Source organism: Dromaius novaehollandiae, chromosome 1, assembly GCF_036370855.1.
Source record: "Dromaius novaehollandiae isolate bDroNov1 chromosome 1, bDroNov1.hap1, whole genome shotgun sequence".
Taxonomy (NCBI): domain Eukaryota; kingdom Metazoa; phylum Chordata; class Aves; order Casuariiformes; family Dromaiidae; genus Dromaius; species Dromaius novaehollandiae.
The window spans coordinates 109861547-109875560 of record NC_088098.1 but is presented as its reverse complement, the minus strand read 5'-3'; the positions used below and the strand labels follow the sequence as shown (position 1 = coordinate 109875560).

The window sequence follows — 14014 nt, the reverse complement described above, 5'->3', positions numbered from 1 at the left end:
TACTATGAATAATTCATTAGCACAAGCAATACAATTAGCTTTTAAAAATGATCTAACTACTACACTCATGTTTAGCAAATCTAACATATAGTAACATCAGGAGGTAAAAGTTCATAATGCAAAAGAAATCAAAACAAATTCCTTTAGGAGCCCAGCTGCCTTATTACTAAGGGGGGAAAGGGCAGTGGATTAGACGGGTTAGATCATGCCCAGAGAGGTTAACTTGCCTGTAGTCAATACCCTTGCATTTGCAGGTGTGCCCTCAACTGACCTTATTAATACGTGCAACCCTTGCTGGAAACCTGATTTCAGAAACATTAGGCTCTGCTTGTTTGAAGTGCCTCTGACTACGGTGAAGTGTTTCTGGAACTTGTAGGGGGGTTTTTTGGTAGGAGGAGGGAGAAGAGACAAAATATTTTTCATGAGAGAGGCTTTTCTGCACTTCCAGTAGATAGAAATCAGAAGGCTGAATCAGACAGAAGATAATGCTATAGCTGGCATACTAAATCAATACATTACTGGCAACTGTAGCTAGTTTTAGCCGAACCTCTGCTTTCCAGAGCAATCACTCCAAGTCCTGACTTAGTCACTTTCAAGATGAAATTGCATTGAGCTCTTAGATCTGTATGGTGCTGATTTGATGGTAGCCAGCCTGATAAGAGAGAGGGATTTCCTGGGTGGCTGACTCCGGCGACTGGTACCCGCTCAAGAGCTGAGGCAGGCGTAGACAGACAGGAACTTGCCATAGCAAAGCCTTCAAGCTGCTGCTTCTTCCCTTTATCCTATTTCTGCAGCTGGTTTATGTAAGGGAACACCGATGATGCTTACCTACCCTTCAGTATCTTAAAATTACTGTGTATTTGTGATAGTTGTACTTTCAAGAATGAAGAGTGCCACCACTAAGTGACATTATGAACAAGAAGCCAAAAGCTGATACAACAATTCAAAAGCATACAAATTAAAGTCGATTGTAAAATGGATTTGCTATTCCATTAAAAATGTCAGGATTGAAAAATTTTGACATATAAAAGTTCATATTAAATATTCATATTAAATTAAATTAAATGGGGACAAAACCAAAAAACACTAAACACTGTGCAAAATTAAATTCTGAAAATAATTGCTAAAATATTTAAATTAAAACAAATACTTTGTTTCCATTTGGTTTCTTCCTTTTATTTTCTATTTTAAAATTAAGAGTAATAGTTGATTCTGAAATAAATCAATTCTTTTTGTGCAGAATATGTCGAAACCAAGGCATTGCAATGCTGTGGTGTTTTGTTCCTTTCAATTGTTACTGTTACTATTATTGTTATTTATTCAAATAACATAATTTGTTTATTGTTATTTATTCAAATAGTTTGTCAAAATAAAATTTCTCTTAGTAAAATACCTTTAATGAAAACTTTCAACCTACTCTAACACTACTTTAAATTAAGCATTACAGCTCTATTGCCTGGATCAGGAATAGGTATAACTATCCATGACTGTTATGGTTGTCTTTTTGAAAATATTATTGCTATCAATCAGCTGTGTGCCTAGCCCCAGATCTGCTCATTTAACAGAGGTAACAGTTATTCCATTGATAGCAGTGGACTGTGAGTTTGGCCTTCAAACAGTTTGGATGCGTCTAGATACCTAAATAAAAAAGGGCCCAGGGAGCAGTACCTGTCCCAAAGGTGGGGTGGTACAGACTGGCTCACACTGGGACTGCTTCGGGCTAATCCCCCCTAGAGCAGACTGGCTGTGCCTTCACTACACCATGCTTGGTCCGCTGTCTCCTACCCCATACGATGCCTCTCATGCCTACTAGTATTTGGGGATGAGGACATCAGTTCAACGTGTATTAAGCAGTGCTGCAGCCCAGCCGGGGTGCCGCCTTTCCCTTGAAACCGGGAGCAGGCTTTGCATGCCTGAGGGTGTACGTAACACACGGGCATACAGGAGGATGGCAGGATGCAGAACCTCTTGGGAGGACTGTGTAGGGTGGAGGAAGGCCAACTGGGAGCAGTCTGGTCCGTGCGTTCTGTCAGGGGAGATCCCTGGAGCGAGCTCCCCCCCCCACCATACCCAAAGTCTTTCTTGGACAGAGCTGGCTAGAGACGTCCCAGGCAGAGCCAGACGTGAGCTAGCAGCGAAGTAGTGTTGCCAGTCTGGAGACTAGGGCTTAGCCTGCTCCCTGGCCCTCTTCTACTCAGTAATATAAACCCTACTTTAATAAGTGAGGAGAAGTGTCTACATGTTTCCTTTCCTCTTAAAGAATAGAGATGGGCCCAGCTGTATCAATATATGCACATCACACTGTGCCTTTATTCTCCAAACTGTTCTTTGTCCGTATTAGAAAGCTCTGTCAACAGGAAGGCAGCCAGCACAGTGTTAGTAGCATTTGTTTGGCAGAAGATGTTCACGTTTGCCTGCCTATTGGTGTTAATGTTTTTGTTCTCACTTGGCTGTGGGATGGTATCTCCATGCTTCCTGCACTTCTGTCCCACACTATGAGCAGATTTTGTTGGGTAAACATGTCTTTCTGCACCCTTTTCTCAAAGAACAGTGGCACTTTTGAGCCAAATTCACAATAGTTTCATCTTTTTCATCCCACCAACTACTCCTTTTCATGCCATTTTCAGACACTGCTGCAAACACAAATACAGCACTATTCAGCAACTGTTTGCCTGTCCATTTTAAAGAATGCTACATACCAAATGCACCTGATTAAAAAATCAAGTTAAACTGCACTAGCTGAATGCCTTTTCTACTCCTTCTTCCACTGCAATGTGTACGACCCATAACTGGACACTACTACCGTAACCGTGCTTCAGCAAGCACATCTTAACAATCCATCTGCAATGGGTTGTAGGTATCTGTGAGCTCATCTGAAGTGCAATTTGTTTTCAGAGGAATAAGAAGTTATCCATAACAGAAGTTTTTACCAGAGCTGCTGACACAGCAGCTTGGAAATGTAGCTGAAGACATGGGACAGAGTTATCCTTAAACACTTCACAGCAACTTCAAGGCTGGAAGAAGGAAGCAACGTGCTATGACCCCAATTTTGAGTCTGAATTACTAAAGACATAAAGACAGTTTTGTAACCTAGCTGTAATGAAGAGAAGGCAGAGCAAGAGAAATTAAGGTGACTTGATCATAATTCACAATCACCCACACAAGGAAGAGACTTCTGATAGCAGCAGCTCTTTTATCTGGTAGGAAAAAAAATCATGAAGACATGCAGTGACTGGAAGGTAAAGCTAGGTGAACATTGGCTGGAAGTAGAAGGCATTTTATTTTATTTATTTTATTTCATTTTATTCATAAGGGGTAATTAACCACCAGCAGAGTTTACACAGCAACATTGTGGATTGTTTGGAGAGTCTGTCCTGGCTGTGACTCATATCATGGTCCCTTCCTCTTGACACATTTTTCCACATCTAGGCTTCTGCCTTCAGTACACTCTGATATGTAAACAATAACTCAACGTTCATCCAGTAACTCAGCTGCACATTTACGAATTTTAATCAACCATTGACACACTTACATGAAGTGAAACAAATGAACAGAGTTGACAAATGGGATTTCTGCCTAGAAAGGATTTTAGATCCATATTAATATTCAATTCCTCTCTAGGACTCTTGACATGAACTGTGTTTCAGTGCTTGTATGGCTGCCTTGAGCCCACATGATTATTTTGTATAGCCCAAACAGGGTGCCCATTGTGCTAAGCATATAATAAAAAGACAGCTGCAGTTTCTGAGCACTCACAATCTAAGGCAGAGAGAACAAATGGCTGGTAGATGATGATAAGGTAAGTTTGAACTACATTCAGGAAGGTAAGCAGCACTGCTGATATACCAGTTAGCTAGCTGCTGGAGCCACGTAATTTAGAATCTGTTCCAAAGATGGAGCAGGTTTCTATATATAACTGAATCCTCACAGTTTGGATCAGATTTTTTACAAGTGGTGCCTGGTTTGTTGGCTAGTGCAGTTTTCCCTCTCCTTTCCCTCTCTGCCTCCCCTGAATTGCTCCCTGACCAAGCTCCCCTCAGGTAAAGGTCTTTGTGCCTTTGATTATTTTATGGCATTTGCTGCAGCCCAGTTTCCATCAGAGGTCTTTCCCAGCAGACTAACAGCCCCGTGAATGAAATCAGCAGGGAGGCTCTTCATTATCGCAATTCTGGCAGTGAAGTCTCTGTACTTTTATCACTGTACTGGTATCAATTATTTGGAGCCACATTAAATAAATGAAGTCAGTAACATGAATATGTCGTGCCCAATTCATACAGAGGCTCATGAACTCTCTCTAAAAAACCCCTCACTTTTATGCCTGCTGCTTTCCTTATGAATTTTTTGTAGGTCCTGACCTTAGACATTTCTCAATCACTACAAGCACACTTAGTTCAAGGCAGAATATACACCCATTTTATATGGGTTGAGGAGGACAAAAATCTTGAGAAAAGCACATGGCATTAGACAAAATGACTTTTCAAAGGAAGTTCAATGACCTCCATATAGACACAACATGTTAAAGTCACTGACTTCTTTTTAACTCAGCACTTGCCTATATATATTTAGTATTATATAATGTACTTGTAAGGGCAAAGACTCTTCGGTGTTAGAACTACAATATTTATTGCAGAGTTCTGACTCACCTTCCTTGGGTGTAGCCCAGAGTTACCGTAATATCAGTAATGACAATGAAATGGGACTGAATTGGCGAGTGCCCTTTCGTTGTTAGATGGGTCACAGCAGTATACTGATGGCAGTTTTCTGCAACTTCAAGAGAACCTTATTTATTTATTGATCCTGCTGAATCAGAATTAGGCTTGGCAAAGCCTGTTCTCCAAAAAAGGAATCGAGAGCTGTCTGGGATTTGTAGAGTATTTTTCTAAGGCATTTCTAACCAAAATATCATATTTTGATCTTAAGTAATACAAAAATTAAAATCTCTCTAATGCATAGACTAATAACTTTCTGAAATCCTTAAGCCAGTTCATTTTGTTTATAATTTCACTGCTCTGTTTAAATAGAGTAGGAAGAAGCAGGACGGTGATGGGAAAGGAAATCTTTTTTTCTTGGACATCACTTTGCACATAGTCAGAATAAAAACTCCCTAGAACCTTTGAGCTTACTGAGAGTAGATTTACACATAGATGGAAAGGGTAATGGCTAAAAGCTTTGTGGGAGTGTTGGCAAACTCTGAAACTCTAATTCAGCCACATTCAAATATGTTTCAGCCACTTTTCCACTAACATTAATCAGAGTGGCTTTTGTTTAAAGGAATGCTAGAGAAAGGGTATTCTAAAACCAAATACTCTTGCAAACACGCTTCATTGAAACCTCTCTGAGAAGTGTTTTCTCTGCCTATAATTCAGACATGCAACCTGGGAGCAGAAAGAAAGGCATGGTTCTTAGGTGGCCAATTACACACCCAAAATAAGGAAGAGTGAATAGATAGAAAACATAATTATAATAAATATAGCATGTAAATAAGCCAAATCTGATGAAATGATTATGCAGTTTGTGCTCCATGTTGCAAAGGTTTGCATAGCTGTTGGTGCTTATGCCCTCCACTTCTATTGACATTTACAAAGAGAAGTCCTGCCCTGTTACAGACAGTGAGAAAACCATTGACCTCAGGATTTTGGAGAAAGCACTCCAAATTAGGTCTATGACTTCACTAGGACTGTTAGTAGTGTGCAAATGCAAATCTGAACAGGTGTTTGCATCTTGGCAACACTAAAGCCTACCTTAAAAGAAAGAAACAAGCAAAAAAGCCAGTTTTTGGGAAGTTATCAGAAAAAAACAGGGGGTGGGACTCAGATAAGAAATACGCAGCCAATGATCAGTAAAAAGAAAATGAGTACAAAGAACCCTCAGGTTTGGGTGTGTTTTTTTGTTTGTTTTATTGTTAACTGATTTCTTAAAAATAAAGTAAACTGGGAAACTACTTAGGTATCACCTTTGCAAAAACCTCTCAACTGCCAACTCAGCAACAGTAATAATTCTGAAGTTACTATCAACTCAGAATTTCAAAACAGACCATAACATATATCCCATATATCTCACTGTGATATGGCAATAAGCAAGAGTGTAAGTATTCTTTGCCCAAAAAGCAGAACTAAAGCATAGAGAGGTTCCTTTTCACACTCTTCTGTCATATGAGGACCAATTGAAAGAGTTTAAAATATGAGGCAAGAGTGGTGTGTTCCAGTTTATCATTCTTCTGTCTCTGGATTACACTCCTACTGTTTTCTGTAATGCAATTTATACATAAAATACTTTCACAAGTGGCATTCTAAGTGGCATTTAACAATGAGATACACCATTTTTGATACTTTTGATACTGCAGAGTTGCTCAACCGTAATGCCTATCACTGATACCTATCAGTGCAAACCTTTGTTTGTTTGTTGTAACACTTTGCATGTGTTGTCCTGGCATCATCATGTTATGAAGTAAGACTGTCAGGTTTACACCCACAATGACAAGAGAAAATGGGATTGTGCTGCTGTTCACGAGAGAATGCAAAGGACAGATAAGCCAGCTATGTAGCCCTCTCACCAGAAATTGCAGGTGTCTCTCATTTTGGATATATTTCTACATATTCCCGAACTGTTCATTATCATTTACTACATGATTGCCATGCAAGTGATTGTCATCACTGCAGGGGCAACCCTAAAGTCAACCTTTTGAAAATGCGTGAATTAAAACAAATAGGTAAATGCAATGCTATGTATTGTACGTGGAGTGACACATCTGTCAGTAAAGGTGAAAAAAATTTCCAAAAGACCTTAGTGCAATGCAGACTGCCACTTCTATTTGTTTCTGATTGCTATCATACTATGCAGATATGATGATTGAGAATGAAACTTGAATTTGGTGCTAGAAGTCCACTGTAACATCAATCACTCAAAATAAAAATGTCATGCTTATGATTCTTTGGAAAATACTGCACTTAACTTCCAAACTGTTGCTTTTAGAAAAGGCTAATTCAGGGTTGGGTACATTAATGTCAATGTCCTATAAAAGTGCCAGCTAAAAAAAAAATGTCAGCAAAGACATTTTTTAAGCCTGTGTCAGCACAAAAGGGTGCCTCAGTTGTTTCATCTCAGAACAGCTGCATGCTTTCATTGACATTCGTTGCCCTTTCTTTGTGCACTCATCCTGACCTCGTAGGTTATTTCCTGGCCTCCCTTCCGTGACCTATGACCGATGTTGACCTTTAGCCAGAGAATGTGACATTTTGTTCTCCTCTGGCTGACATGTGATGCCCTCATTATTCAAAGGTATGTGAAAATAACGACCTGCACTGACCTCTCTGTTTCCTTTCATTTATTGGTCTACACTAGGTGCTTGTTCAGCAGATTGCTATGACTAGGTGGTGGGGCGTACAATTGCTTTGGAAGCAGGAAGATCATGAATTGCACCAACATCTTAGCTTTTTGTGCCCATTGCTCCATTTGACAAGGTGAAGATGAGGTGGTGCAGTTTTGGGAGAGAGGACCTTCAGGGTTCAATTCAGTCCGGGTAGCGGGAGCATCTTTGTAAGGCTGGCAATCTGACCAAGGACTTGTGCCCTTCTGGAGTGGCAGCTGAGTGCCAGGCAGCATAACTACCTTAGGGCATCTCAAATAGTAGCAGATGCCTGTGTGTGGGCCACTGATTCAAGTCTTATGTTCTCAGTCATCTGAGAAAATGAATGACTAAGTAACCTTAGGAATTCAAAACAGAAGTGACTGTAGCTCTCCCACCCCCAAGACTTCTAAACTTTCCCCTCTGTGACCACAGTGGAGATGTAGTCACAGTTACGAGAAATATAACAATATTTGTCTAACACGCCAACAGTGCTTTCTTGGGTAAGTCGCCTTTTGCATTTCAAATGGTGGAAGTTTTAGTGTTCTTCAGAAATGCAAGCCTGAACACATGAAAATTTTTGCAAGAAATAGATTTTATCTCCTGTGAGGTGAGACATGCCCTCATTGACTATCATAAATATTTCAAATGCTGCAAGTCTAAAGGAGAAACAAACCGCTTTCATGTGGGAGATTGTGATACCAATTAACAGTTTATCCAAGACTTAGCCAGCTTGAATATTTAAACCTCCTTTCCTTGCAGAAAGGATGGTTACTTCGGGTCAGGGATAAGGGCATGTATGGAGCAGCATGAGGAACAGATGGTCACTAAAGACACTTTTTGACTATGAATAGTTCATATGAAGAATATAAAAATAATCAATTAAGAACTAAATTTGCTTTCTGTTGCACAAGAACAGAGCAGAAAAAGAAAATGTTAACACGTGTCTGAGTGTGTGTTCCTGGCTGGGAAAGAGGTACTAGGCCCTTTCCCACTGGAAGGTGGGAAGCTCTACTGGGTCTGAAGGTTAAGATGGAAGTTTGTCAACAAGCCTTCTTCCAGGTCTTTAGACAAGCTTTTAGATATTTGGCATGCAGACCAGGAAATGTCTTGAAAATCAGGAGCAAGATTTTGACCTTATCTCAGCACTTTGTGCGAGCTAACGCAGAAACTAGGGGAAAGGTACTAGTAATGGCCTTTATTGGTAAAGAGAGATGCCACAGCATTCTCCACTATCTGGAGTTTCTAAAGAGCTTCATGTAGGAAAAAGTCCAGCTAAAGGTGTGAAAGGTATCAGTAACTGACACTGAGATGTAGACTCACAAACTTCAAGGTATGACCTGGAGAGCTGGAGCTTCAGTCCAGACATTCATCCTGAAGTGTAACTCAGATCATTAGAAGTCCAGGCTGACACCTCCAGGATTGCAGTGGGTTGGAGAGGGGGCTCTAGGCTTAGATTAGGCAAAAAAATGCTGCCTGGCTTTGGGTTCAAATTGAAGGGAAAATTTATCTGATGAATAAAACAAAAAGTCTTTTTTATCTGATGAATAAAAAAAAGAATAAAGTCTTTTACCTATCTCGGTAGAGAGTGCTACCTATGGATACCTCTATGTAAGAAGCCTAACTATGGGTATGACTTACCTGTTGTGGATGTGTGTCATTATCTAAAGGAAGCATAGCTGAAAATTTTATAAGTACTATTTTTCTTTCTACCCACATCATCTTTGCCTTGCTTGAACTTAGTTTTTTTGCCGTCAGTCCCAGCAGCAGGTCTGGGCAGAAGGCTGAAACTCAAGAATGGCGCAATGAAATGGTGCCTGTGATATATTGTTTCTATACTGTTGGTCATTTCACAAATGCCCCTGGTATTATATTTCTGAGAGCAAGCTACAGATGGATTAATTGAAGGAATAACAACAGTATATAAGGGGGTCCCAGCTGGTGCCAAACAATCCTCCTCCCCCTGATCAGACAGTGCTCTAAAACCCTGGCACCAAGCAAGACTGTTACATGAATCCCCATATTCCCCTTTGGCTGACAGCAGCATTCACACAACCCGCACATGGAATGCTTTTAAGAGGATTCAGCTAAGGAGTAAGACATGCTTTTATTTGTGACCCAACCCCAGATCAGATGTCAGACTGCTTATGACCACTTACATAAATGAACTAACCTACCATGACAACATACCTCTGGAAGGTCTCTCAGAGAAACCTTGTAGAAATATTTTGTATTAGGTGCTGAAAAGATTGTGACACATGGAACCATAAGTAGCTCTTAACTATTTAGGCTGAGAAAGCTAACTTGTTTGTGTAACAAGAACATGAGTTTAAGAGAATAGCACTAAGGTAAATTTTTAAACCAAGAGACTTTATTGTCTTTGTTTTTCCCTACAAGCACAGTCTCAGAAATACTCTATTTTTCCTCTCCTCTGTCTCATTTGCCTCTCATTGTTCAGGAGCTCATAGGGTTTTACTCCTCCCAAGATCTATAAATCATATGATTAACTTTCAGTCCAAGACTGTTTTATACGAGCAGAAGAAATCTAATTGGAATACAATCACCCTCCTACTGCTTTTCACAGCTTTCTTTGCATCTCAATGTGATCTGAATTTCAGATATCTCTTTCTGTGAGATATTTATTTTTCCCCATCATGCACTGAACCCAATTGTGCTGCTATCTTTTTCTGCCCTTTTCAGCTCTGGCTGTAAATTTAACCATTATGCACCTGAACTAAGTTCCTTTAGAGTTCATAAACAGTATTTCAGCATGATAGCTTCCTGACTAGTTGCACAGGAACGGACTATCTAATCCCCTAAACATAAGGAGTTAATGCTAGTTTCATTTCCTGCTCTCTCGACATGGATGCTTAGGGGAGAGGCTCTCTTATGAGGTGGGGTACTGGATGGATTGAAGAAGAGGACATCTGTGGAAAAGCAGAATACCATTTGCAGGTGCTGGATGAGCTCCAGGTTGGGCAATCTTTGTGTTATGTTTATTCATTTTGATTTGTGCTAATAGAGATTTAGTACAACCAAAAAATCCTGCTGATTATGGACCAATTATTGCTTGGCAATTTACAGGCTTATATTACTCATTAAAAAAAATCAAAAACTTTTCTTATTAATTTAGTGTCTAAGGAAGCTGGCAGGCCAAGACTCCTGAATACTGAGATGCTCCCTTTAACCATGCAACCCACAAGCAGCACAAGCTTTCCTTCAGTTTCTCCCCTCGTCCACTCCAAGGCCTTCCCCAGACCAAGCAGGACAAGTCAATGAGAGAAGCTAATACTCATGGTTCATGAAAAGCTTGCCTTCTTTTCTCAGACACTGTTGCTGAGGTGATTTTTTTGTGTATGTGCTACAAATAAAGGCCTGAGAAAAAAAAACTTGAGATCTAACTGCTTGTACATGTACAGGTATCAAATGGAAACAACTTACTTATTACCATATGACCATGAACAAAGACAGAGACAAAAGGCATAATTCCTATGACTCCATGAAAACTGCAAGATAATGTATCTTTCTGTCCACCTCCTCCAGTCATTTACGGGGGGGGGGGACTTGTCAGAGAGCATTGCAGCTTCTTCCCTCCCCACTCTCTTCTTTCCAACACACACTAGGGTGCCATGGGGGCCAAAGGAGCATGCCTGGATTTCATGCTAATACAGAGTATAGACATGGAAAGGTGCCAGCTCTACGTCTCACAGTTTAGACATAGCCTATCAATCCATTAAGCAACCTAGTCGCATTTATATAACTACATACCAAGCCTAGTTCTGCTTCTCGTATTTTCAGCAGTCCCACTTGCCTCAGCAGAGCTACTTGTACAAACACCTTGGGGAATTTGACCTGACAAGTGTCTAAAGAAAATCTTGCAATCAGTTACTCCTGAGTTTGAAGTGTAACGTGGAAGTTGAATTGGATTTCCTATGTAAAGTAAAATTAATGATTAAAATGATTAAACCATTAAATAAATACATCTCAATTCGTAGCTGGTTGTGAATCAGTGACAGGCCAATTAATCAAAAAAATAGACATTCTCATTATATGGACCTTCAGCCACATTTGTTTTACAGTGATAGAACTTTTCTAACTTAGGTTTACAGCAGTGTGAGTGAAAGGACGATCAGACTTACTATGTTTAGCAGATGCAGAAAAGATAATTCCACTGAAATGAAATTAAACACTTTTTTGTGCCTGTTCTTGTTCAAAAGATAACTTTTTGTCTCTGGATTTTTGAGTAGTTATTTTCCAACTTCCATCAATAGCAGCAATAAATGCTCTTACACTAAGAAAAGACAGGATCAGAAATACAGTGCAGAATATACAATAGGGACTAAAACAGTATTTATTGCACCTTACTTTAGGTATCTGTAGTGTAAATCTGAACCAGTCACCAAATGCTCCTCTTATAGTTTTCCTTAAGGGGAAATTCATCTGACCATGTGAAGAGTCATATTTCTTCCCACTGCTAAATGGAGCTAAACTTGATTAGCTCAGAGGTAGATGTCTACCTTAAATCAATGGAATTCCATCCACAATGGGATTCCTAGCTTCAAGTCTTTCTTCCCTGCTGACCATAGTAGTACCACATGACGACATCCACACTGGTGCTGTACTAGCTGTACTGGAAGGGACTTTTTGTTCAATATTCTTCTGGTTCTTAGAAATTCATTAAATGGAGTTGCCATGGGGATACAGTCTCAGGGTGGCCTTGCTTTCTTCCTCTCATCCACTTATACACAGTATGCATTGTACAATACTTTATGCAAATAAGTTCCAAGTGGAGTTGCTTGTCATTAGCACAGACAACTCTAGAGGCAAAAACAAATAGAATTTGTCAGTGAGAACTCTGTCATTAAGGAATTTTGTTTGCAGCTCCTGCAGTGATTCATAGTGCACTTCACTGTTTTCTGCCTACTTCTTCATATCTTTTTTTTGTTCACAAAGCATAAAACTGTCATTTTGGGTACCTTTTCTCCAATTACAGGTTTTATTGATATCATACCAGAAAGCTGGTTTCAGCTCTTGGCAAACTGGCAGCATGAGAGAAGGATTTCCTGGATGTCATCTCCATTCAAATGCTGATAAAGTGCAGCCAAAGCAGCTTAGACAAACAGCAGATTTAAAGCTTTGCTGGAGAAGGAAAGAACTAGACAAGAAACTACAGCCTCAATGGAATGGAGAAGTAGAACTGGAGAACTATCAGCACTCATGCTTTGTTCTTGGGACAAAGCAAGAGAAAAAATACCCATAACATTCCTACAGCTCCTACAGAGCATGTCCTGCATGAACCTGAGGGTAAGTTTATATGACACAATATATAGAAATACCTGAGTTAGTCTGGACACCTAGTGCAGCATAGCTGAGGGTTATCCCAGAAATATCAGGACATTGTGCTGATTCATCTGTACTCCTCTGGTATCTGAACTAGCCTGGGTATCTCTACACAAAACTGCTTTGTGCCACTGCACACACTTTGAATGTCTCTCTTAGGTCCCACTATCTTCATTGGAACTGAGGTCTGCTTAATAATTCACTGGTTCAAGCACTGACACCCAGCTAACTTCAATTTAATCTAAGTCATCAGTAAAACTCCCATTGAGCCCAGGCCCTGTCACATATGCTGCCTGAGATGGCTGCATTTTTTTAACTGTGAGCAGTATAAAATCTTTGGTTTTAATTTCAACTACGGAAGGAGAATATCCTATCATCCATGAAAAATTCAAACGCAGCTTTTAAAACATTAGCCACACAGAAATACTTGTGTTACATAAAGTGTTCCTCATGAAACAGTGGGAGATCTGGCTGAAATTAGCAAGAATTACAATACCTCCCACTCTGAAGGTGAAAGGAGGAGCAAGGTTATAATTATATAAATGACTATGGGGGAAACAGTTGCTCTGTATACAGTATGGAAACCAAGCAGTGTGGAACACTACTTAGAGACAGCTTTCCTAAAGCCAATAATTTGTTCTTTTTTTCTTTTTGACTGTTACAGCTCCAGTCACCTCCTTGGCAAAACTGAACCATGGGTACTGCCCACCAGGACTCTCAGAACAACGAATCCACGTGCTCTCTAATCTTAACTTGATTCGGTGGCATCGCTCTCTTTCACCCTGATGTCTTTGGTGTAATTCTGCGATGTGGACCTGTAACACCCCCAAAAGAACTGGAATACAGGGTTTAGATATTTTGAGGCTCCGCAGCCAGTATTTACCCCTGGTAACCTACGATTATAGTTCATTCTTCTGGAACATGTGGCAACAGAGACAAACAGAAATATGATCTTTGAATGGTTCTAAAATCCAATTGTGTCTTAAATTGGTTTGCCTTAACTGACTCAGGAGACACACAAACACATAAAAATATGGCCAACTATGGCCATATGGCATTGTTGATAAAATTTCCTAACCCTCCTGAAGAAACTCCTGAATCTGAATCAACATCTGTCCAGCACATTAAGGTCTCCCTCTTAAATGTGGCTTCCCATACAGATCAGAAGTATCTGTCCACTTGTCTTTCTCTTCTACCCTCTCCACTTTTACAGCTTGTTTCCATTTCCTCAACTGTCCCCAAAGAGGGCACTTCTGTTACAACAGCACTTCCCCCTCTTATCTTCGCTTGCCATTTGCACAGGTCTCTCTAATCAGTTTGCAGTCAGAT

At 40.0% G+C, this 14014-nt stretch overlaps 2 long non-coding RNA genes across 3 annotated transcripts in view; one reads left to right on the top strand and one right to left on the bottom strand.

The window, feature by feature from the left end:
* The window catches only part of LOC112987886 (uncharacterized), a 54804-nt gene extending 43629 nt beyond the window's left edge, over positions 1–11175 (bottom strand). For both annotated transcript variants that reach the window (XR_010392324.1, XR_010392323.1), the window contains exon 1: positions 11114–11175. This is a non-coding gene — a long non-coding RNA (uncharacterized LOC112987886). The remainder of the gene's footprint in view (positions 1–11113) is intronic.
* Positions 11176–12382: 1207 nt separating this feature from the next.
* Positions 12383–13550, top strand: LOC135329331 (uncharacterized). The gene is made up of 2 exons (XR_010390699.1): positions 12383–12649; positions 13350–13550. It is a non-coding gene; the product is annotated as an uncharacterized LOC135329331 (long non-coding RNA).
* The last annotated feature ends 464 nt before the right edge of the window (positions 13551–14014 follow it).